Source organism: Ambystoma mexicanum, chromosome 5q, assembly GCF_040938575.1.
Source record: "Ambystoma mexicanum isolate Mex_15411 chromosome 5q, UKY_AmexF1_1, whole genome shotgun sequence".
NCBI lineage: Eukaryota > Metazoa > Chordata > Amphibia > Caudata > Ambystomatidae > Ambystoma > Ambystoma mexicanum.
The window spans coordinates 864,635,316-864,658,379 of record NC_090933.1 but is presented as its reverse complement, the minus strand read 5'-3'; the positions used below and the strand labels follow the sequence as shown (position 1 = coordinate 864,658,379).

At 46.2% G+C, this 23,064-nt stretch overlaps 1 protein-coding gene across 2 annotated transcripts in view; it reads left to right on the top strand.

The window, feature by feature from the left end:
- The window catches only part of TRIQK (triple QxxK/R motif containing), a 531,698-nt gene that overhangs the window by 51,252 nt on the left and 457,382 nt on the right, over positions 1 to 23,064 (top strand). The window contains exon 1 of one of the 2 annotated variants that reach the window (XM_069621349.1): positions 12,131 to 12,262. The exons of the other annotated variant lie outside the window; for it this stretch is intronic. The gene's annotated coding sequence lies outside the window, so the exon portion shown is untranslated. Of the gene's footprint in view, positions 1 to 12,130; positions 12,263 to 23,064 lie in introns of those variants that run through there. 2 annotated transcript variants of the gene reach the window in all.

Here is a 23,064-nt window from a genome sequence, read left to right as displayed (position 1 = left end):
TAAAACATAGTGTACAAATAATGTGCTCGGACTGGCTATATTTGAGAGGCATTTAGCAAAGTTAAAATGTAAGCTTTGGAATGATTCAATGAGTATTGTATAGTATTCAAATGTTTATGATGCTTTCACCTAAAATCGGCAACACAAGGAAGATACCTTTGTGAATATGTGCAAGGCCATTCCCCCTCCCTCCCTGCGAGGCCTGCCAGACGAGAGAGCAGAGGCCCGCGCCGCGCTGCTCCACCTCCCCCAACTAGGCTGGAGCCGCTTCAAAGATTTGTAGTTCCCTCTGCAGCACCCAAGGCCACGGCCCGCCACCTGCATTATTTACAGCCCAGCAGTAAACCTCCGCCTGAATACACAAATCCAGAGGCGCCCTCTCTTAAACCCCACAACCCACCGGATCACATTAGGTTAATGGCCCCTGTAAAATTAGGACACCCAATATTATGGCAACATTACAGCAACACATTCATAACGACTTCTAACAAGACAGGAGGACATGTACCGTCTGTCCCATGCCCTGAGACCCAGCCCCACGACCTATGGTACCCGGTCAACAGGACACTGGTAACCATGTACTGATGAATCGCCATCAAACCCCTCTCAAGGTGCATTTCTCCTGTGTTGCATTAACCTGTAGCATAACCTATTGGGAGATTTACTAAAGAGGATAATATTGCCTAGGGCAATGAAGTCAGGAAAAGACATTCATCTCTGACACTGGCCACAATGGCACAACAACACCGCCCAGATGGACCCAGCTGACCCGCCAGGCCCAGCCCAACCCACGAGGCTGACCAGTGACGTCCTCCAGCCAAGACCCACCACATCACAGCAGCACCTATAGCTAGTCGTCGCCACCCAATCCCATTGAACTTGTGCCCCCTATAGTGTGTAGGTTTTGATGACGTTTTTTGTAAATATATACGCCTGTCTTTGCTATTGTCAGACGGAGCACTCTCGGAGTTTGCAGAGTTCTTTGCATGCCATATTCTGATTGATAAACTCCCATTTAAGCTCACCTGCACTTTGTCTTGGCCTTATTCCCATTCTGGGAGAGTACATCATTGTCTCTCATTGCGGGGAGGATCGTGCTGGTTGGGGACGCTTGCTTTCAATGGCGTGGACCTATGCTAGCTCTCTGAGAGAAACAGTTCTTCCTTGGTAACAGCCTGGCCTCACTCTTCACTTTCTTGGACAGCACCCTGAGCTTCCATCATAAGGTTCCGTCATTTATCAAACCCTCCAGGAATTCATTCACTCTTACCGGAGTGAGAGCCTCCGTCCATGTTATCCAAGATCCAGCCCATGGAAAAGTTTAAATGCATGCCTTTGTTCATTATTGAATAAGAAAATTGTATTTACCAAATAGATGGTGAGATGCATGTCCCTTTTATGAAGTGCGCGACCACTGGCTTTGTAGTACCAAGGCTAACAAGTGCCTGAAGGGCAAATACGTGAATTCCCATGTTACCCTGTCCACGAACTGTAGAAATTATTGATGTGGGTAAAAGATTGGATTGTGAAGTATCGTCCTTGAGATTCAGGCCATCTGCAGGGAGGGGGATGTTCAGATACTGTGTATACCCTCCATCTCGAAATTATGATACCATAAGAAGATGTTGATCTTTGAGGTTTATAACTGGCCTCACTTTTTACTCCTTTATGAAAAATATATTGCTGCCAAACCCTTCAGTATGGTGGCCTTTAAACACCACCGTGGTAATATACTTACTCTTAGCCCTCTGATCCTCCTGTGAAAATGCCCCTGAACTGCTGAGGATCTGTGAAGAAATTCAGGTGGACACATCGTCTGATGGCGCATCCCAAGGATGTGCAAAGTGAGCTATCCTGAACTCCTGCTGGTGACCGTTGTGCTGCGCTTTTGCAGGATGTCTTGCAGGTCTCCTCCAGTAACGTCTTCTTTTTTTGTGTCCTCAGGATGCAGTGGGGTAGGGGGGGTGTCGATGGCGGGATGGCATCAATCTTTTTGGTTCTGCTTCTATACTGTACGGTTGCAAATATGTTTAAAGATCATGGGAATTTACACCACATTGGAAAAGGCACAGGCATGCATTTAAAAAAAAAAAGTTTTTCAAGAAAATGTTTCTCCAGGGCCGAAGATGCATGGCCAGAGGAGCAGCCCCTGCATTGATGCCTGTGGGTTTGCTTTTTGAACTTATGCCAATCTGTATTATTGTGGATGAAATGTTTTTGTATTTTGCACGTTGACTTTTTACCCTGAATTGTGAACTTGTAAATGTAATGCTCTGTATTTTAATGATTTATGCAAAGGTGAATGACCTTTGATTAGCAAACACAATTATCTATTGTAGAGTCAGCAGTAGTGGGAAGAAAATGAAAGGCAAAGGAAAACTGCCTGAAATTAAAGCGAGAGGTGCAAAAAAGTTGCACTGTTGTATTCAAGTGTGATACACGGGATTCAACTGTTTGGAAAAAAAATATTGGAGTCTAGAGGGATGGTGACATTCAGCGGCGATTTATACAGAAGGAAGGTCGGCCGATGACCTTTCACAAGGTCGCTGCAGAATCGTGAGTATGGGTAGGGCAACATATAACTCATGCCTCACTTCTACATAGACTGAAATTGAAATGGCCAGGAACAGATGGAGTATTGGTAGAAGACGAGACAATAGAAATAGTCTATGATATATCAGAAGGGGGACACACAGTATCAAGACTATATGAGATTCTGATGGCAAAGCCAGATAGCAATCTAATACAGATTAAGCAATGCTGGGAAGTTGATTTGCAAGAGCAGCTGCCAGATGATGCTTGGAGTAGGACCATGGGGTATCGCAAGAAAGTGTCCAGAAATGCAAACAATTGATCCATATATGTTACTCACAGAGCATATTTAACTCCGAAGAAAATTGCAAATTTTAGTAATGCGTCAGAACAAGCTTGTCCAAAATGTGGTTGCCTGATCAACGCAGGCCTGATGCACATGTTTTGGGCATGCGCGGAAATACACCTTTTTTGGGATGATGTGGCCCAGACCCTAGCCAGGATCGGCCTATCGGCAGATTCCGTCTTCCCCAATGTGTGCCTGTTATGTATCTTCCTGAGACCAAAGCAGACGAGACACGTTAGCAAATTGAGAGATTTAGCGTACATCTTGGCAAAACGCAGGATAGCAATGGGGGTGTAAGGCACATGGAGGCCCAGTTATATGGGTAGAGTTATTTACAAAGTTTGTATGTTATTTTGTTTGAAAATCGATTTTGGAAAAATAACACACTAGAATAAGACATGGCAATACCCTAAAAACTACACTCGCCATGAATATTTATGCAAGCAAGCCCAAAGGGGGATGGGTTTGCAGATTACTTTAATTGCAACAAATGGACATTAAGAATGTCCCTTTCATCGTTGGTGCGAAGACCCAACATTACAATTTGGCTAAATAAGGAAATAATGGATTTTTTGCAGAAATAATATAATGGCTTTTTTGCAGAAATATAAGTATCGGACAACAAACATGCAAACGATTAAACAAGATCTTCTATAAGAAGAAAATAACATTGCCATATTTTAAAAAGTTCTGACATATGGAGTGAAGTGCCAGTGCCTTGACTGTTTCAGAGACATTTGGATGGAAATCATGTATTTATTCAACTATTGTTAAATGTATTGTACAAATCCATAATGACTCATCGAACTGATTCAACCTGTGCACAGGATTTGAAAAGCCATAACTTGTGTGATTTTGAAAAATCTATTTATTTGTGTGCTATAGTATGTTGACTTCAAGTGGCCAGAGTTTCACTTCTGTGTGGCCCCAACCTTTGGAAAACTCCTTGGAGAGGTGAATGTGAGAAAACACTCTGAAATAGTTTAGAATTAAACTGAAATTGTGGTCCACAAGGAGATTACCATCTGTTGTCCTGAACCAGTCTGCATTACGGGGAACTTCAAAAGCAAATTTGCCCTTTAAAATTACCCTGTTGTACTCTACACCCAGCCAAATGCAGAGCACTTCGTACAGAGAATGTACGGTTTCTGTTATTTCACTTGCATCTATCATTGCCAAAAACCCTCCATGAAGACATGTAGAAACCACTTACAAGGCTGCATGAACCGTGCTGGAGCACTGAGGCCCCCAGGTGGGAATACAGGTACAGACCCCCATCAGTTATGTGCATTTCTTATGTTCATTCAAATATGCATATAGGAATAATCCACCGCTTCTACTACCCTCGCACAGCCCTTGCCAAATGGGGCAGTGGGACGGATATGAGACCTGTCTCCGGTGACGGGTACCTTTTTCCATATGATCTGGGACAGAGATGTGCTACAAGCCTTCTGGAACAAATGCATTAATACGATTTCCAACATAATAGATCACCAATCCCGAAAGACCCCAAAATGACACTCCTGGGAATCTGGAGTGAGGTCGACCTCACCAAATATGAAAAATTGTTCCTAGTGGTGGCATTGCGAGCAGGGAAACGACTGATTGCTGCAACCTGGGGTTCGATAGAATCAATATGGCTGAACCGTTGGGTCAATGAAGTAAGCAGATGCGCATCTATGGAAAACTACATCTACAATGCAAGAGGCTGCCCCCAAATATTTGAAAAGATATGGGGGGAAATGGCTAGACCTGTACTGAGAGATGTCCCCCTCCAGGCCCCCCCCCCCTCTCTCTTCACCCATGGACACATAACGCACTCGGCACTGCCACCCGTTTCTGTCTTTCGGAAATACCCAATGTACCCCTATGACACTGGTGGCTCTTATTCTCACTACTGCCGTAACTTTAAACTGAATGCCTATGTTTATGATGATTTGTTGTATAAACACAAACCAAAAAAAAATGCATATATGTTTTATCACTAATACTATGTGAAATAATATTAATAAATCCTGAATTACCAGAGCTGGGAGCATGAACATTTGTGAGTTTGAAGATCAACACTCATTGTTCATTCCCTTCCCACCTCTGCGCCCCAAACCCCCCCCCCCCCATATTCCTTAACAGCTTTCAATGAATCACGTCCTGGAGCTTGCCAGCTGAACTGAGCATGGGGGCGATCTAGAAAAGACCTCCATCGTAGGCCCAGAATTGTTTTTACTTTTAAGTTCTTTGCAGTATCAAATGAACAAAGTGATGTTCTTGACCTCTCCACCTTCAACTCCTATGTCCTGTGAAGAATTGAGGGAATTCGCCCCTTCGCTCAAAGGGGGTGTTGCCCACACCCCCCGTGAGGCTAGAGAGGTGAGACCACTATGCAACACCATCTTTAGGGGTCAAAGCAAGTGGAACCGCTCCGGGAGACACTACCCCACCCCCTTAGAGAAGAATGACTCCTGTTCCCATGAGGCTCTCCATAGAGCTGTACACACTATGACCTACATGGCAGCCTCTCCAATATCTGAAGTTTCTAGACTGTGATGAAGAAAGTCCCCAGAGATGCCAGTATCTTCTAGGAAAAGAATATGTCCGTTTTTAACTTTGAAAAAAAGAGAGCGAGTGCATATGCGTGTTAGAGAGCACCCCACACTATGTAATACTTTGTGGAGGCAGAAGACGCTCAATTGACGAAGCCAGCAAGTTTTAAACTTGCTAGAGAATGCAAGCTGGGACGCTGGAGTCCTAGCGCAACCCAAGTGTGAGAAACCAGCAGGAGCCCAGAGACTGGGATGCCGGAGTCACGGCACAACCCCAGCACGATGGATCAGCTGGGCAGAAGCCATATCGAAGGTGGTGGCGAGACCACGAAAGGCCCATGGAGGACTATCGGTCTAAGAATGATCGTCAATACCATTGCGCACAGAGAACCTCAGGGTGTCTGGCCCCTCATCGGAAGACCAGGACACCATAAAGAGAAGAGACCAGAAGGAGAAATACGCGAACTAAGGCAAGGGGCCAACGCTCCAACACCCGAGAGAACGTTGCAGAAGAACAAGGCTCCTGAGGACGTTAACCACTCGTTACAAAGTTACTGGGGATCACAGGAGGCTAAACGGGAATACTTATATGGTGTGAACAACTTGTCTCAGTAGAAGTCATGAGACAAACATAGCATTGAAGATGAACTTTTGGGATACAAGGAAAAGAAATAAAGTTAAGAGAAATGACAAGAGATGACCATACCTTGCAAGAAGGGAGAGTCCTTGGATATTTTGCACAGGGGAAAGAGCATATCCAAAGGGCTGAATATTCTGAACCACAGAGGATTTAGACAATTGAATCAAAGAATCAAGTAGAACAAAGTAAGGCGTGCTGTGCTTTACCCGGAAGGAGCGACTATCTGAATAGTATCTGCCCAGGATTTGCTGGAAATAACAACCAGTAGCTTATAATAAAAAAAAACCCACAAGGTGATCCCAAGGAGAAGGTGGAAAATATCCAGAACGCAATGTAAGTTTAGAGACTGATCCAAGAAATCGTAAGAGAATATTTCAAACTGATAAATAAGTGTGTAGACTGGTACTAGAGTACCCTCACGGAGAAGGAAGTCATTCTCATAATATACGTTAGTTTTCATAGTGGTAGGGTCATATTAGGGTCGATTTGAGACTGTTAACTATTTCTTTGGACATTGACAACTGACATATGAGCTCCTTAGTTCGAACCATAGGCAGGGACCACCCAAAGAGATGCGGAAAGTCAGGCCTTATGCTTTATTATTTTTGTTTTGTTAAATACGTATTTTATTAAGTATTGATAATGAATGAGAACACATTTAAATTCATCAGTTAACATAGTTATAAATATAATCCTGAATAAATACAAATGTTTTGTTGAGTCAAAGTGGTGTATCAGGGTTGTAAATAAAAATTAAACCTTACATTGGTAACACAATAAAAATATTTGTAATGAAACTTGTGAATCATGTCTGTAAAAGTGACTGCGTCCTCCTTCTAACCTATTGAGGGGTTTTTACTGGACTTGGATTGAAAAAGTTGGAGGAAGATTTATGATCCAGAGTGAAATTAGCAACTTGGTAAACGACTCCACACAAAATAAGTCTTTATTTATTTTGAACAAGTTTCATTTTGAAGTTGGTCCAGAAAAGGGGTTCAGGAGCGGGAGGGCCATATACATTAACTATATAGTAACTGGTAAATTGTTGAGCATTGCATTGATAATGATCCATTGGACTTCAGGGTCCTTTTCTTCATTAATCGGAGAGAAGGACTGGTTGATCAAAATAGAGATGCCTTGTTTCAAATGCTTTATATAAAAAGGGTGGTGTGACTAATCCACGAAGCTTTAATCTTGTCATTTTTGTTGTGGGAATTTAGGTTAGTTTCTTGAAGGCAGGTGACATCAACCTTGAATTTTGCAAGTTGGGTAATGGGATGATTTAGTCCTTTGACACTCTTAATAGACATTAGTAAATATATTGACCAAGGGGTGCAGCAAAAATTACAGTAGAGATACAACCAGATTAAATGTATGGCGGTATAGTGGTTGGTGAACAAGCACAATGTTGAATTCCATGTCTTGCAGCGATATTGGGATGTAAAGGGCAGTACAGAAGGATACGGACATGACCACAGGGAGAAGGATATATATATGGAAATATAGAGATTATACTATGTGGAAATATTGAGAAGTCGAGGTAGGAGAGAAGAGAATCCACGTAAAGTGACAATAATAAAGGAGTATCATGGAAGATGTAAGAGCAGTTATGAGCAATGCAAAAGTGATGGAAAGCTGGTACACGGGAGATGATTATAACTAACACTATTGTACAAAAAGAAAACTAGGGCAACATGTGAAGTAACCCGCCTATGATATAAAGAACTATGTAAACATAATGTATTAAATAGACTGTGAACATGAATAAATAGTTGGAACATAGTGAGAGAGTAACATTGTATTCAGGTTTTATAAAGCAGCAAGGGCAATTTACGTGGTTTTGATAGGTGATCTAGCTTTGGCTCGGGGGCAACTAGGATTTGAAGAAGGTGTAGATGAAGCAGATCCACTTTGTGTAGAATTAAACTTGCTTTGATGATTTCTTGATCTTTTGTAGCAAGGTAGTTGCTGCTGAGGGTCTGATTCGGAAGAGCAGGATGTTGAATCTGAAGAGGAAGAAGTATCCATCGGAGTAGATTGAAGAGACTGGAGTAAATTGGAGAGGTCACTGGGTTCACTGAATTCTTTAGCCTGGCCATCAGGGATTGTAATGATCATTTTTGCAGGTTCAAGCAATCCGTATCTGATGCCAAGGGTCTTCAGGAGAGGTCTTGTATCAATAAATCTTTTTCTTTTGGCTTGTGTGCATTTGGAAAAATCCAGTGAGAGAGATTTTTGGACCTTGAAAAATAGGGGAGTTTTTCCTGGCAGCTAATAAGGTTTGGCACGCTTGCTGATGTCTTGGAAAGCCAGTAATAAACTGTCGGCGTAGAGTTGTTGGAGAGTCTTGGCACCATTCCTGTCATTATATGTGGCTAGATGGACTCGCCATGCTTTTCTATGTTTTTGTTAGAATCTCTTATTAACCAACGAAATCATGTGTTGAAGAGGTTTGATTGTCGGGGACTGGTTAAGAGTGTAGGTATTGTAGGAATGTGTAAGCCCAGGAAACTCTGAAACACGCATGAAATGCTGACTGTATTGAGATCAAAGCTCCTACAAATGTTTGCACAATTTGCAACCGTTGGTGACCCTGAAATGACTTGGTCCTCAGGCTTGTCTGGTCATTTGACATCCACTGTAATTGCCGTTGTGACTTTTTTAAGAGCGTCCGGGGCTGTTAGGGGGGGGGGAGTAACCCTCTTACCTATATCCATACTTGTCTATCATTTATGCCTCCAGTATAGGTGACTATGATGCATGCATTTACCTATACACTAAAGGTGGTTATGATGCATACATTTACCTATATTCTGGGAGGTTAGGGGATCATGGTTCTAGTAGTGCTTAATGTGTTAACTGTGTCCTTTTCTCTTTTTATGGTTTTTGCTTCTTGCTTTGCTGTTTTTGTTTTTTATAGTAGTGTTTACATTGTTGCGATAAATTGTCTGTTCATGTTTAATTATTGTCAAGATTGTTTAAAGGTTGACTTGTTTAACCATAAAACAATAACAACAAAAACCCCAAAGTTGTTGGTAGAAAAATAAGGCACTATCCAGTGAGCTCTATGCCGTTCCAATGGAGGTGAAAACTTGATACATAAAGTTGAGGGGGTCCATTTAGTAAGAAAATGTATAGTTTCATCCAACTCTAATTTTCTCAGGGATCACGCAAAAGCATAGGTTATCGCTCTGATTTCTATCATCTAATTCAGTGGCGTCAAGCTCAAATTGGTGTATTTAATTTTTTTTTTTTTTTTGCTGCATGTTTTCATTGTCTTCCATCCTATCTTCAACAAACAAAATTCTCTTCAGCCTCATCTATTCTGCCTGAGAACATTTTAATCTCATGTTTGAAGCCTTTGATTTCTTCTTGAATGTTGGAGGAACGAGAATCAAGAGTGGAGATGAAGGAACAAATATTGCTGAGCTCCTCTAATATCTTCTCCATACAAGAGCTGATGGAAGAATAATCCAATGGAAGTGAGGCATTGGTGTTATTAGCCATATTTGTATTGGAAAAACAGTAATAGTGCGCCTGAAATAAAAAGATAAAAGTTAATGCAAGGCATGTGATCTTATTTCGACTTCGGGTGTCAGTGTTGAGTAGGCCACTGAAGTGTTGGAGCAGCTGGGGAGTAACTTAATCTGTGACGCCAAGGGACAGGAAGCAGACTGTCAAGTGAGGCCGAAGGGTGCCAGAGGAGAGTGTCTGAGAGAGCAATCTGCAGAAGAGCAAACCCGGACCACACGGAAGTAATTGGAACACCCCCTGTGAGACCGTGACTGGCACGGAATCAAGGCAAATGTTGAACCCTACATGGGTGGAGAATTTTCACCTCCGAAGAGGAACACCGCCGACATGAGAAACTTGTACCGCCATTAAGAGTGTATTGTCCTGAGCCATTCTGCAGCACCACAGGATGCCATTTTAATATTTTCTGTCGTCTGCAGTGGCCGGCCTCACCAGCAAAGATTGTAGATATGCGTAAAGGAGACCGACTTCGAGATACGAAATCAGCGTTTCTTTACATGCAGAGCCTCCGACAGCACAATAGGAGTTCCTTTACTGCTGTAGTTTGGAAACTCGGCAGGAATGCATGGTTGCTGCTATTTAATAGTTTATGTTGATGTTTTAGAGGTAGTAGAGTAAGAGATATTGCCCATATTTAAGAAATGATCTCTGTGATCTTAGGTGCTGCTTGACCACGTCCCCGTCCCTTTCAATGCAGAATATTCCATACACGGAGAGGAACAGAGGGAGAGGGGGGGGAGAGAAAAAATACCTTGTGGAGGCGGAAGATGCAAGTTTCAAACTCGCCAGAGACTGCAAGCTGGGATGCAACCCCAGTGCGAGGAAAACCAGCAGGCCATGAGCACTAATAAATGTGGTGGCAGGACCACCGAAGGGCCGTGGTGAACCATCGGTTCAAGAACGACCGCCAATACCATTGCTTATAGTGAACTGCAAGGTGTCCGGTGCCTTGTTAGAAGTCCAGGACAGAGGCCAGAAGGGGAAATATGCTGACTAAGATACCATGGAGGCTTGGGATTACGTGAGGCCGAACCGGAATAATTATATGGTGCGAACATCTCAGTAGAAGTCATGAGACAAATATATCCTTTAAGCAGATGTACCTAATGTTATTTCTTCTTCTTGTATCCCATCATTTAAGAGAATAGAACGAGAGATAACCATACCCTTGGAGAAGGGGAGAGTCGTTAGGTTATTTTTCACGAGAGGAAGAGCATATGAAAAGGGCTGAATATTCTTAACCATCCTTCAGACAGTTGCAACAAATAAAGAATCCAGTAGAACAAAGTAAGCCCAGCTATGCTTTACCAAGAAGGAAAAACTATCTGAATAGTATCTTCCCAGAATATGCTGCAAATGACAACTAGAAGCTTCTAGCTTGTAAAATAATCCCAAAAGAAAACCTAAAGAGAATTGAAAAACCCAAAACACCAGAGACTCTGAACATTTCCAACAGATTAAAAAGCTTATAGGCTGGTACTAGTACCCTCAAGGAGAAGAGTCATTCTCCAAATATAGGTTAGTTTTCATAGTGTTTGGGTCAGATTAGAGGAGTTTTGGGACAGTGGACTATTCCGTTAGACATTCACGACTGACCAAGCGGCACCTTAGTTAGAAATATAGGCATGGACCACCCATAGAGATGGGGAAAGTTAGACCTTATCCTTTTTTCTTTTAATAAAACTCATGAATCATTTCTGTAAAGTGTCCGTGTCCTCCTTCTGACCCGCCTCACTCCCCAAGGATAAATGAAAAAGATCACCCCTTGCAGATCAGCTCAGTGTGAGAGTGAATTGACCAGGCTCACCAAGCCCATGAGTAGTAGGCGTTACAAGGAATGATATGGGTGACCTGTTCTATCTCTGGTTCCAACACATCCTTGACTGTTTGCTACCCAAGCCTATATGAAGTGCACACCCCATCCCTGGGAGTTGCATACGTCCTCCTGCGGAACAAACAGTTGGTCTATGCCTGTGGCTAAACCGGTTTTGTATTAATTTTTTTCGTTTTTTTCATTTTTATTTACGGGTTGTGGCTTATCCTTTCACCATCCATAGATCTGTATAAATGTATGCATTTACAGTCATAATTACACCTTCTAAATGACGAAACATAAATATTCCCAATAATCCAATTCCATATTCTCAAATTCATAAATGCAATTCAACACATAAGTGATAATCTGAAATATAAAAATTAATCTCAAATTCCTTCTAAATTTACATTCATAAGAGGCATCTTCATCTTAAAAATATCTACAAATCTTATTAGTGCTAATACCAAAGGCACTCTTTTTCCACCCAAAAAAAAAAAGTAATAACCTTCCCACCATTCTTCGGGGGCCAAACTATGTGCCTCATGAATGAACCTCCCCAGAAGCAACGTTCTCAAATCTGTGCAAGAAAGGAAAAGGTGCTGCAGGGTCTCTATTTCATTCCCTGGACAGAGTCTACAGAGGGCCCTAACATTCGCCCCAAAGATAAGTGAAATTCAGGCTCTGTATGCTGATCCTCTTTTCTTTACATTCCACAAGTATTTGGTGGGGGCTGCACACTCTGGCTTCTTTGGGAATGAAAATCAATCGAGAGAAGCACTTCCCAGTGTTCTTTTTGAGCCCAGATCCAAAGGCCAAACCATCCCTACAGAACTTTGGTCTCATCTGAATAGAATGTAAGTACCCTGCTAATGTCAGACATTTGAACATCTTTTTTTGGGTATACTTACTCTCTGGAAGAGCATTCCCACTGAAGTGTCCGTAGTCTCGTCTAGTGAGATCAAAGATGGCCATGTGCTATGTGGATTAGACCACTTGATAGATCTTCACTCCAGGGCAGATAGAATTTCCCCAAAAGAATTAATGAGAAAAGATTGCAGTAGAAAGACAGATTTTATTTTGGTCTAATTCTTGTGACATTTTTGCAAATTATAAAAAAATATGTGGTGGGCTAAGGTTATTACCTAGGGTGGAGGGGGGGTGGGGGGGGGGGTCTTCCCACCTGTATTATGAAAAACAGAAAAAGTGCAAAAAGCCCCCAAAATGTTGGTCATTCGACCAAAAAAACTGTTTTCCACCTCCATTTTATTTTGTTCACGTACATCCGGGCAGACACCCATTCTGGGCATGCTGTGCGATGGCAAATATTTGGATAGGTTTCGTGGTCTTCTGCCTTCCGCTCACTTGTGGAAAATCTGAAGTATCCTCCTAAGTATGCAAAAGGGGAATGGAACATATGCATAATAAAAACCACTTTTCACTTCAGTGACTTCGGATGTTGTAGTCCATTATAGTCTTTCCTTCATACGGCCTGTTCTTCACCCCCTCCCTCCTCACAAAGGAGTAAACCGAGTGGTGGGTAGGACTGGTATCATGCGTGAGGGAAAATACTTGCTCGGCATGTCTACAGGTGCGCTTGCACCCGCACTGTGTTCTTGTTTTGGAATCTGTTACTCTGCATTAAGCTTTGCTTCCATCCCCATATGGGACTATTTCCAACCATTATTGTGAAAAGGGGAACGATGGACTAAGTGCAATAGTCAGTATGGCAAAATAAACGTAGTCTCTGGTCTCCACTGTCCCCGAGTATACTAGTGACCAGTATTGTCTTGAATGCATCTACCTGCTCGCAAACCCCTTATACTTCTTATGTCCTTCAGTACTGATGGCTGATAGCAACCAAAGGTAATTTCGTGAGGATGAGTTAGTGAGGAGCATAGTTCTATTGCAACTTGAGGTTCGCTCAGAATGTTACGGATAGGTGCTGCAGGCATCACTATATGTACTACTCAATTTTTGTATATCTTTAAATTTGAGTGCCTGGTGCAATCTCCAGCGGTCCCATGTTTTACCATACTGTGCCATTATTATGCAAATGAATTCCCTAGACATTTTTGAGACCACATGTTTCTTCTTGTCTACTACCTAACCATTTGTGCCTCCGACTGTTTTTGTTTTAAAACCTACAATATTCTCTAAATCTCTGAAAAACTAATGTTTTGTGTGAACCATGTCTGATCGCTTTACTCGAATTAAAATTCAAGAACATAGAAGTTACTCATCAATAGTATTTTATTTGATTTGTAACCTGAAATACTTTGAGGTGCTGCCCCCGTTACGGGGCTTGTATGTTGCCCAATTGTAAATCTGTTAACGAAAATAGCCTACTTGCCCTTTTCTTGTTTTTATGCTATTCTTCACATTAAGTGATTTTCCTGCTCTGACAATGCCCCAATAAAATGGCTCTCATTGTAGCGTTTCTCTGCAATAGCACCATTATCCAGATAATCTAATCCAAGTAAGGCCTAAAGACATTGAATGTTGAAGCAATAAACCCTGACGGCAGGGGGAATTGCTGGGTCAGGTAATGCCTGGGGCCGAGTTATAGGCCTGAGCGAAGCCCCAGGGCATCTCCAGACTCGGTAATGGCCACGTCCAGAGGAATTTATTGCTGCCGGCATCACTGAATGCTTTTTTCTGGGATGCTAATTAGTTTTCTTAAATTGGGAAACGGCGGGTTTCAAGTTTTCTCAAATTGCCAAAAAATACAAACCAAGCATGGACCAGGGAGAAGGGAACTACAGTCTTTTCTCCCTTTCCATGATGGACATTACTGCGACAGATGCACTGGGAACACAGTGTTCCCAGCGACTGTGAGGGACAAGGGAGCGCCAAATAAGTGAGATAGGGTTGGGGATTTGGAAATTTAAGATAAGGGGTCGCAGGGGAGCATGCTGGCTGACTTGCCTTCATCCCTGTGGGGAAGATGGCAGTTTCCTGTTTGTCAGTAGGCTCGGACCGGGAGATTTACCATGAGATAACGCCCCTGCATTCCAAGCTTCCTGATTGGCTGGGAGGCCATCTGACCCCCCCCCCCCCCCCCAACCTGGGTGCTAATGTAAATGAAACTGCATTATTGAATGTCATAAAGGACTTACTAAGATGTACATTTACTGTCCGACATTGTACTTGTCTAGCATTATGGCCTGGTGCCATAGTCCATACTGGGGCTAAGGGCCTACAAGCACATTTGTATGGATCTTGGCTAAAGGCACACAAAATTGTTAAGCAGCAAGTGTCTAAAGTTTTTGGCACTGCCGTAGGGTTCTGTGGTTTGACCCTCTTTTTGCTCCTTGACTCCCTGTGCACATAGGAGAAAATGGGTTTAGAGAAATAAACCTTTTGAAAGTAGAGATCTGGAGACATGGGCAGTTGAGAAAGGAGGTGAGACAAGGAGCTACATCATGCTTCATCATGCCCTATGGGGAAACTGGAAAAATAACCTTTCCAGAAATGGGTTATTTCTTTTCTCAAAATAATAAATGCATGCTTTGTAAAGTTAGTTTCCTTCTTAATATTCTAACAGTCCATTATTATTTCTTTGGGAAATTCCTTTCCAAGATGCAAAGTCTATTTTCCTCATCTCCCAGAATGTAGTGTGTGCGCAGTTCTCCTTCGTTCACGTGTTTGGGCGCTTTGGTATTAGGACTACATTTTCCACAGTGTATTGTCACAATTCTCCTGTCAGTTTTCTTCAGACATTGTGGTACTTGGACTCCAATTTTTAGAAAATAGTGAAGAAAAAAATGGGGTTGTTGCACCAACTTATTGACACTTTGCTTTTTTTTTGTTATTTTTCTGTCTTATAACTTTCTTTCCCAAAGCATCCTTCCCCACTCGCCGTCCTTTATTTCTCCGACTTAATATTACTACATGTGATTTGGTGATTATAACATTGTCATTTTAATTATGCTGGTACTATTAAGCATTATGATTTATGTTGATAACCTCGGATTTGAGAAAGGCAATGAGGTTTGCCGAAACACGTGTCACCAAAGGGCAAATTGTGATGTACACTCAAAACTGAGGGTTCCTTCCCTCTGTCTTTTTGAATGCTTTGGTACTTGACTATACGCCCCACCCAGGGATCTTACTTCCATTTTTCTTTATCCTACTTACTGTTACTCCATCTCATGTTTGTTCATAGACTCCCAGGATCTCTGGCCTTTCCCAGCAAACTGTTCTCATATGCGGATATCGCCATTTGTATATTTTATTGTATATAGTATAGCATCTGGTCTACAATATAAACCCATAGATGAGCATAAGATAAAATGATTTTTTTTAAACCTTAAAAAGAATTGTAAAAAGGAAGGCCCACAAAGTGGTTACCTACAAAGAAGCAAGTATAAATACATTCATGATCAAACCTCAAGATGAAAATGACAGTCGGCAAACTTATCCCCACTCAATTATAGGATGTTTTTAATCGGGCAACATCCAATTCAGGGGAACTTTAACCAGGAGCACACAATTTTCCTTTATTTAATAAAGTTCTTTATTTGAATGTGGCCCCCCAATCTAATAACTTTGGGCCTCATTACAAGCGTGCCGGTCTGGGAACAACAGTGCCGGTAAGCCTTCTGGCACCATTGTTACCAGACCAGCACACTCCGAGTCTGCACCCCCCTCATCCCCATTTGAGTCCTATGACTCAAATGGGAATAGGGATTTACATTTTTCCAGCGCCTGGCTTCCATGAACACCGGAGTCGTAAACCCCTGCAGGGTAATTCATGGAAATTTGCACAAAAGTGTCGCACACGTGCGATTAAAATCAATTTCTGCGCACAGCGTATTCATGGATTCTCGCCTCCAAAAGCAGACGTGGCGCAGCGACCCTGCAGCAGCGCCAGTTACGCCCCCAAGAACGCCCTTGCGCAAGGAAAAGCCATCAAGATCGCAAAACCATTGCAAAGGGCTGCGCCAACCCTGGACCAGTTTCCCGGACTGGCAAACAGCAAACGCAAAGCGGGGTACGTGTATTACGGGAATACGCGTGCGCGAGAGGTTTCACATGCGATTGGGCCTAGGGGAGCGTGTGCGTGTATTTCAGGGGTGCGTGAAGTTTTACACGCGATTGGGCTGGGTGCGTGTATTTCAGGGGTGCGCGGGAAGTTTTACACACGATTGGGCTGGGTGCGCGTATTTCAGGGGTGCGCGAGAAGTTTCACACGCGATCGGGCCTAGGGGAGCGTGTGCGTGTATTTCAGGGATACGTGAGAAGTTTTACACGCGATTGGGCTGGGTGCGTGTATTTCAGGGGTGTGCGTGAAGTTCCACACGCTATTGCAGCAGGGTACGTGTATTTCAGGGGTGCCGGGGAGTCCTACATGTGATTTGGCAGTGTGGGTCCTCCCAGGTGTTCCCTGTACACGCTCCACGGCCCCTGCAGGCAGCCCACACCACAGGGGACTACCCTGCATCCCTGGTCATGTCCCGCAGGCAGCCCACCCAACATGGGCATGCCCCCCAGCAAAGGCACATGTCTCCTTGCACTACTGATCACCAACTCATGTCCCCTTGCACCCCCACCCCCCAGCATTGCGGGGCACCTGCCAGCAGGCCCCCACTCATGTCCCCCTGCACCCCCACACCCCAGCATTGCGGGGCACCTGCCAACAGGCCCCACTCATGTCCGCCTGCTCCCCCACCCCCCAGCATTGCGGGGCACCTGCCAGCAGGCCCCCACTCATGTCCCCCAGCCAACATGTCATCACAATCTAGATCCCTGGCCCTTATGGTCAGCCTCCAAATGCCAAACACCCACCCGAGTATTGCATCCACCCACTTAGAAATGGCAATGACATGATAGAACCCCAATTGCAAGTTTGGAAATGAACACATGTCCCTCACATACACCCAATGGGTGTCAGTGAATCTCAAAACCCATATCATGATATGCACGATACCAATGAGATGATACTACACATTGAAGTTTGATGAAAAAAAGTATTAAAAACAGCATAAATGGAATTAAAAATAAACAAATGACAATGGGAATCAAAAACCAAAAGCAGCATGTCCGTAAAATAATGAAAAACGACAAATCATAATTCCAAAAGGAAAGGTGTCCAAAGTCACAGTTCAAGAAAGTAAATCCAAGGTAAAAACAAAACCGAAAACCATTGCTCCATGGGTAAATCCAAAAAAAAATTTAAATCCAACAGTCAACTATATACAGACAAACAATCCAGGGTCCATGATCCCAACTGAAGAAATGAAACCTATATAAAAATATTACCTAATAAAAAAAAAAAAACTATATACAAAAATGTGGTCCATTGTCCAAAAGGTCCAAAATAAATAAAAAAGCACAGGAAACCTAACACTAACTACATAACTATTTACAAGGGCAGCGGGCTAGTCCGACGGCTCACTGGTTGTTGACATGGGCCAGGGCATCATCGAACTCCTGTTCAATGGCTTGGAGGCGGGCATGTTCCCTGGCCCCGAGGTCTCGCAGGGATAATGCAGTGTCCAGCTCCAACTCCCTGCGAAGACCCTCGAGGCACTCGGCCCGCCTCAGCGCCCTCCGCATGGAGTCCTCCGCCCTGACCATTGTGAGCCGTTCCTCCTCTGCCCGCTGCCGCTCCGCACCTATCTGCTGGTTCAACCGCTCCCACACGGAAGCCACTCCCAATCCAGGGTTCTCCTGCCCTCCGGCCGATGCCTGTACCCCTGATGTTGATGGGCCCCGAGCCATGATGCCTCCCACGTCGAGCCTGCCGCTGCCTCCGACGCAACTGCCTGTGCCAGCACGACGGCATCCAGGCTGATGGAATCCGCCGTCGTGCACGTGCCCTGCCCGATGCCGTCACATCCGCCATCTGCTGAGGTCCAGTTGCCGGTGTGTCCACCCCTGCTGGACCTCCGACTCCCGACTGTGGCAGGGATGGGATCCCCACCGAGGTGGCTGCATTGGTCGGGGCACGTCCACAGGGGGCCCTGGTGGCATCTGGGCCGGAAGACGGCATGGAGTACGACTGGCGCATAGCCTCCAAAGAGGAGGAGAGGGTCGCCAGAGTGCCCGACACATGTACGAGACCCCCGACCATGACCGCTCCCAACTGGGCCACGTTGGCACGGTGCTCTTCGTGATGACGTGCATGCTCCCCCCGGGAAGCACGCACCTCATCACGAATGACAGCCGTGCGCAACGCGACACCAATCAGGACCTTCTCCATACAGCCAGGGGTCCCCTCGTCCGCAGGTGGAGGGGAGTCAGATGACATGGACATCCCCCCCCCCTACCTGCGGACGGGCTTGGGATGGGGCATCCCTGCTGGTGCATGGTGGTGCAGTCACAGTGTCAGGGACAGTGACATGCACAGGCACCTCCACGGCGACCTGTGCTACCTCCTGCCCCTGGACTGCACCACTTGCACCAGCAGGGATGCCCCCACCAGGCCCCATGTGCGGCTCAGTAGCGGCCTCCTCCTCTGTGGAAACCACCAACCTGGATGGCTCCACACCGTCTTCCGCCGTTGCAAGCCCCTGTGGGGGCTCACCCACCCATTCTGCTGCAGCCGTGGGGGCATCCCTGCCGCTTAGCTCCACAGCGCTGTCTCCGCCCTCTTCTTCACTTTGCGCTGTGTAGAGGGAGACATACAACGCAGGCATCAGGGTACTGTACAATGGTCCCCTAGACAGGAAGCAATAGCAGATGAGTGGCACTGTCAAAGATCACTTCCATCATGTCCCTCCACAACACATGGGTCAGTGCAGGCAAAACACATGCAGTAACAGGCATGGCGCATGCTATGGACATAAGCAAACATGTCCAAGGGACTCTTGAAGCATACAATGTTGTTTTTGGACTGACATGCATCATGGGTCATGCCTATCACATGCACACACTTCAACGTACTTTCATCCATCTGGACTCGTCCACCCCAGACACAGTGGATGCAAGGATAACTAGGCTGCATCAGTGATTCTGAACATTGTCACAGACATGTGTCATGCATCCATGGCATTCACAAGTCACAGACACGCAGGTCAGAAACACAGACATGGACACGTACATGGCATCAGCACCCATCCCTCACCCCCACCCATGTCCAGGAACAGAGACTGGCATGCTCTCATGTGTCCATTCCGCATACGGCTCCCCATCTTGCATTTAAACACATACACCAACCGTGTGCTTCACACATTACTGGTCTCACATGCATGACCATGATGTCCCTGCACACACACACGTGTACATGGCCTATGTCACACATACAGGCAAGTATCAGACAACCGGCACACTGCAACATGCCCTGTCTCACACAGCAATGCTTGACCACTTACCGCTCGACTCCAGACGTGTCTGCCTCTCAAGGATCTGGGCATGGAGCGCTGGGCGTACGTGTTCCAGGACCCTCAGCTGGATGGTACTCATGCTGCCCCGGCCCCCCTCCATGAGGCGCTGGGCCTTTTGAGGGTCCTGGACCTCAAGTCCTCCCAGCGCTTCTTGACTTGCGTGATGTTGCGGGTTGACACCCCCTCCGCGTTGATGGCAACCACAAAGTCATCCCAGATCCTGTCCCGTCCTTCCTTGTCGGCGCGTGGTGATTCGAAGAGGGCATCTTAATGCCCCAGGACAAGCTCCACCAGGACACCAACTTCCTTCTGACTGAAGCTGGTGGCCCTCTGCCCCTCTGGCTGGGGGTCGCCAGTGGTCTCGGATGGTGTTTGCCCTGACATGGCGACCCCCGAGGCAGGTGTGGGTGGGCAACTGGGTCCTGGGGCTGGGCTGTGGAGCGATGGTATCCCAGTCGGGAGTGTTCTGTTGGACCCCTGCAGATGGCTGATGTGCAGGCACCAAATGGCAGGGCACAGTGGCAGCAGGCAGGCAGCAGCAGATGGCTCGTGGGAGGCTGCTCGGGGCTCTGGGGGGCAGTAATTCGGCCTTTTGGGCAGGAGCGTGGTCTTCCGTGTGCTTGCGCGTGGCCAGCTTGATACGGAGTGATTTGGCACGTGAAAATTTTGCACATCAGTGTTTAATTCGAAGAAAGGCCCTTAGCGCGTAAGCGTGTCGGCACGCATACGCAATTCCATTGGACCAAAGGCCCTTAGCGCATATGCGACGTATCGCGCATGGGCGTTGCTGTTCGTGGGGTGCGGTGCGTGTGTTTTGCAGGCGTTGGGGTTCACACGCTATTACTTCACAGCAGGTGGGTGTTGGCTACGCGTTCTTCTACACGCAAGGCAGACGGTGAGTGGTGCCCTGCTCCCCCAGGCCCGATCGCGTGTAAAACCACCTGCAAGCCCCTGAAATACATGTACCCCGCTCCCCCAGGCCCGATCGCGTGTGAAACCACCCGCGAGCCCCTGTAATACACGTACCCCACTCCCCCAGGTCCGATCGCGTGTGAAACTTCTCGCGCACCCCTGAAATACACGCGCACAGGCCAATCGCTTGTGGAACTCTCTGAACTACACGCGCCCAGGCCAATCGCGTGTGGAACTTCTCGCGCACCCCTGAAATACACGCACACGCTCCCCCAGGCCTGATCGCGTGTGGAACTTCTCGCGCACCTCTGAAATACACGCACACGCTCCCCCAGGCCCGATCGCGTGTGGAACTTCTCGCGCACCCCTGAAATACACGTGCACAGGCCAATCGCTTGTGGAACTCTCTGAACTACACGCGCCCAGGCCAATCGCGTGTGGAACTTCTCGCGCACCCCTGAAATACACGCACACGCTCCCCCAGGCCTGATCGCGTGTGGAACTTCTCGCGCACCTCTGAAATACACGCACACGCTCCCCCAGGCCCGATCGCGTGTGGAACTTCTCGCGCACCCCTGAAATACACGTGCACAGGCCAATCGCGTGTAAAACTTCATGCGCACCCCTGAAATACACGCACACTCTCCCCCAGGCCCGATCGCGTGTGGAACTTCTCGCGCACCTCTGAAATACACGCACACGCTCCCCCAGGCCCGATCGCGTGTGGAACTTCTCGTGCACCCCTGAAATACACGCGCACAGGCCAATCGCGTGTGGAACTTCTCGCGCACCTCTGAAAAACACGCGCCCAGGCCAACTGAAATACACGCACCCAGGCCATTCGCGTGTGGAACTTCTCGCGCACCCCTGAAATACACGCACACGCTCCCCCAGTCCCGATCGCATGTGGAACTTCTCGCGCACCTCTGAAATACACGCACACGCTCCCCCAGGCCCAATCACGTGTGGAACTTCTCGCGCACCCCTGAAATACACGCACACGCTCCCCCAGGCCTGATCGCGTGTGGAACTTCTCGCGCACCTCTGAAATACACGCACATGCTCCCCCAGGCCCAATCGCGTGTGGAACTTCTCGCGCACCCCTGAAATACACGCACACGCTCCCCCAGGCCTGATCGCGTGTGGAACTTCTCGCGCACCTCTGAAATACACGCACACGCTCCCCCAGGCCCGATCGCGTGTGGAACTTCTCGCGCACCCCTGAAATACACGTGCACAGGCCAATCGCGTGTAAAACTTCATGCGCACCCCTGAAATACACGCACACTCTCCCCCAGGCCCGATCGCGTGTGGAACTTCTCGCGCACCTCTGAAATACACGCACACGCTCCCCCAGGCCCAATCGCGTGTGGAACTTCTCGCGCGTGTAGAACTTTGGCGCACATTTTTTGCCTGCGCAGGGACGCTACCGCCTGCTTTCGTGTGGCGGACATGTATGGGCCTGTGCGCGTCTTTGGCCGTGCGCTGTTTTTACCTATTCCCAGATTCCATGAATACGTGTTGTAGGCGAGCGTGTGGGCGTTCCGCGCACTTGCCTCCTGTACTTCCCCTGTGACGCCCACATTTTCACGAGTTGTTCCCCATTCTGCGTGTAACGCCCCGTGTGCGAATTCGCTGTGGCCTTATCGCACAGCGTTCGATGACCTGTGCGCCAGCGTGCGCCGCGCACTTTTTCAGCGCACATCCCACATTTTGCGCGTGCACGGACTTCCATGAATAGATGTGCGCTGTTTTCTATGCGATGATTGCACTTGCACTGCGATTTTCGCTATTTCACTGCGAATCGCACGTTTTCGCACGCATGTGCCCTTTTTTCAGCGCACATTCATTACATGAATCGGCCTGCTGGTGTTTCCATGAAGCCAGGTGCAGGAAAGAATCACAGCTCTGGCGGTTTTACCGGCACGGCTACCGCCAGAGTTGTAATGAGGCCCATTTGATTCCGTACAGCTTGCTTACTCTTTCAGACAAACGCACAATGTTGCACAGAAGGTCTATTTATTAACGAAAGAGAAATAATTGAATCAATTTAAGAAAAATATATTGCACTTCTATTAAATCCAATTGCAATGATGAAAAATGATCAACACGCAAGTCACTTGAGTTTCCTATGCAACAGTTAAAGAAAGACTTTTGTAAAGCACACTTCACCATAAGTATCTATGCATTCAATTGTGTGTCCATAAATGTTACATTTTCCATGAATGCAGAATTCTTTTTGGGTCTTACGTCCAGCCTTGTCAATTGCAGTTTTATTTGAGTCATTGCAAAATATTGCACATTTCATTTGTGCGTGTGTTTTGCGCAGTCTGCAGCTAGCATGTTTTTAAAATGCTGCTTTGCTCTGCATGGTGGGGGGGGGGCGTGCAGGGAGCACACATTTTTACGAACACAGT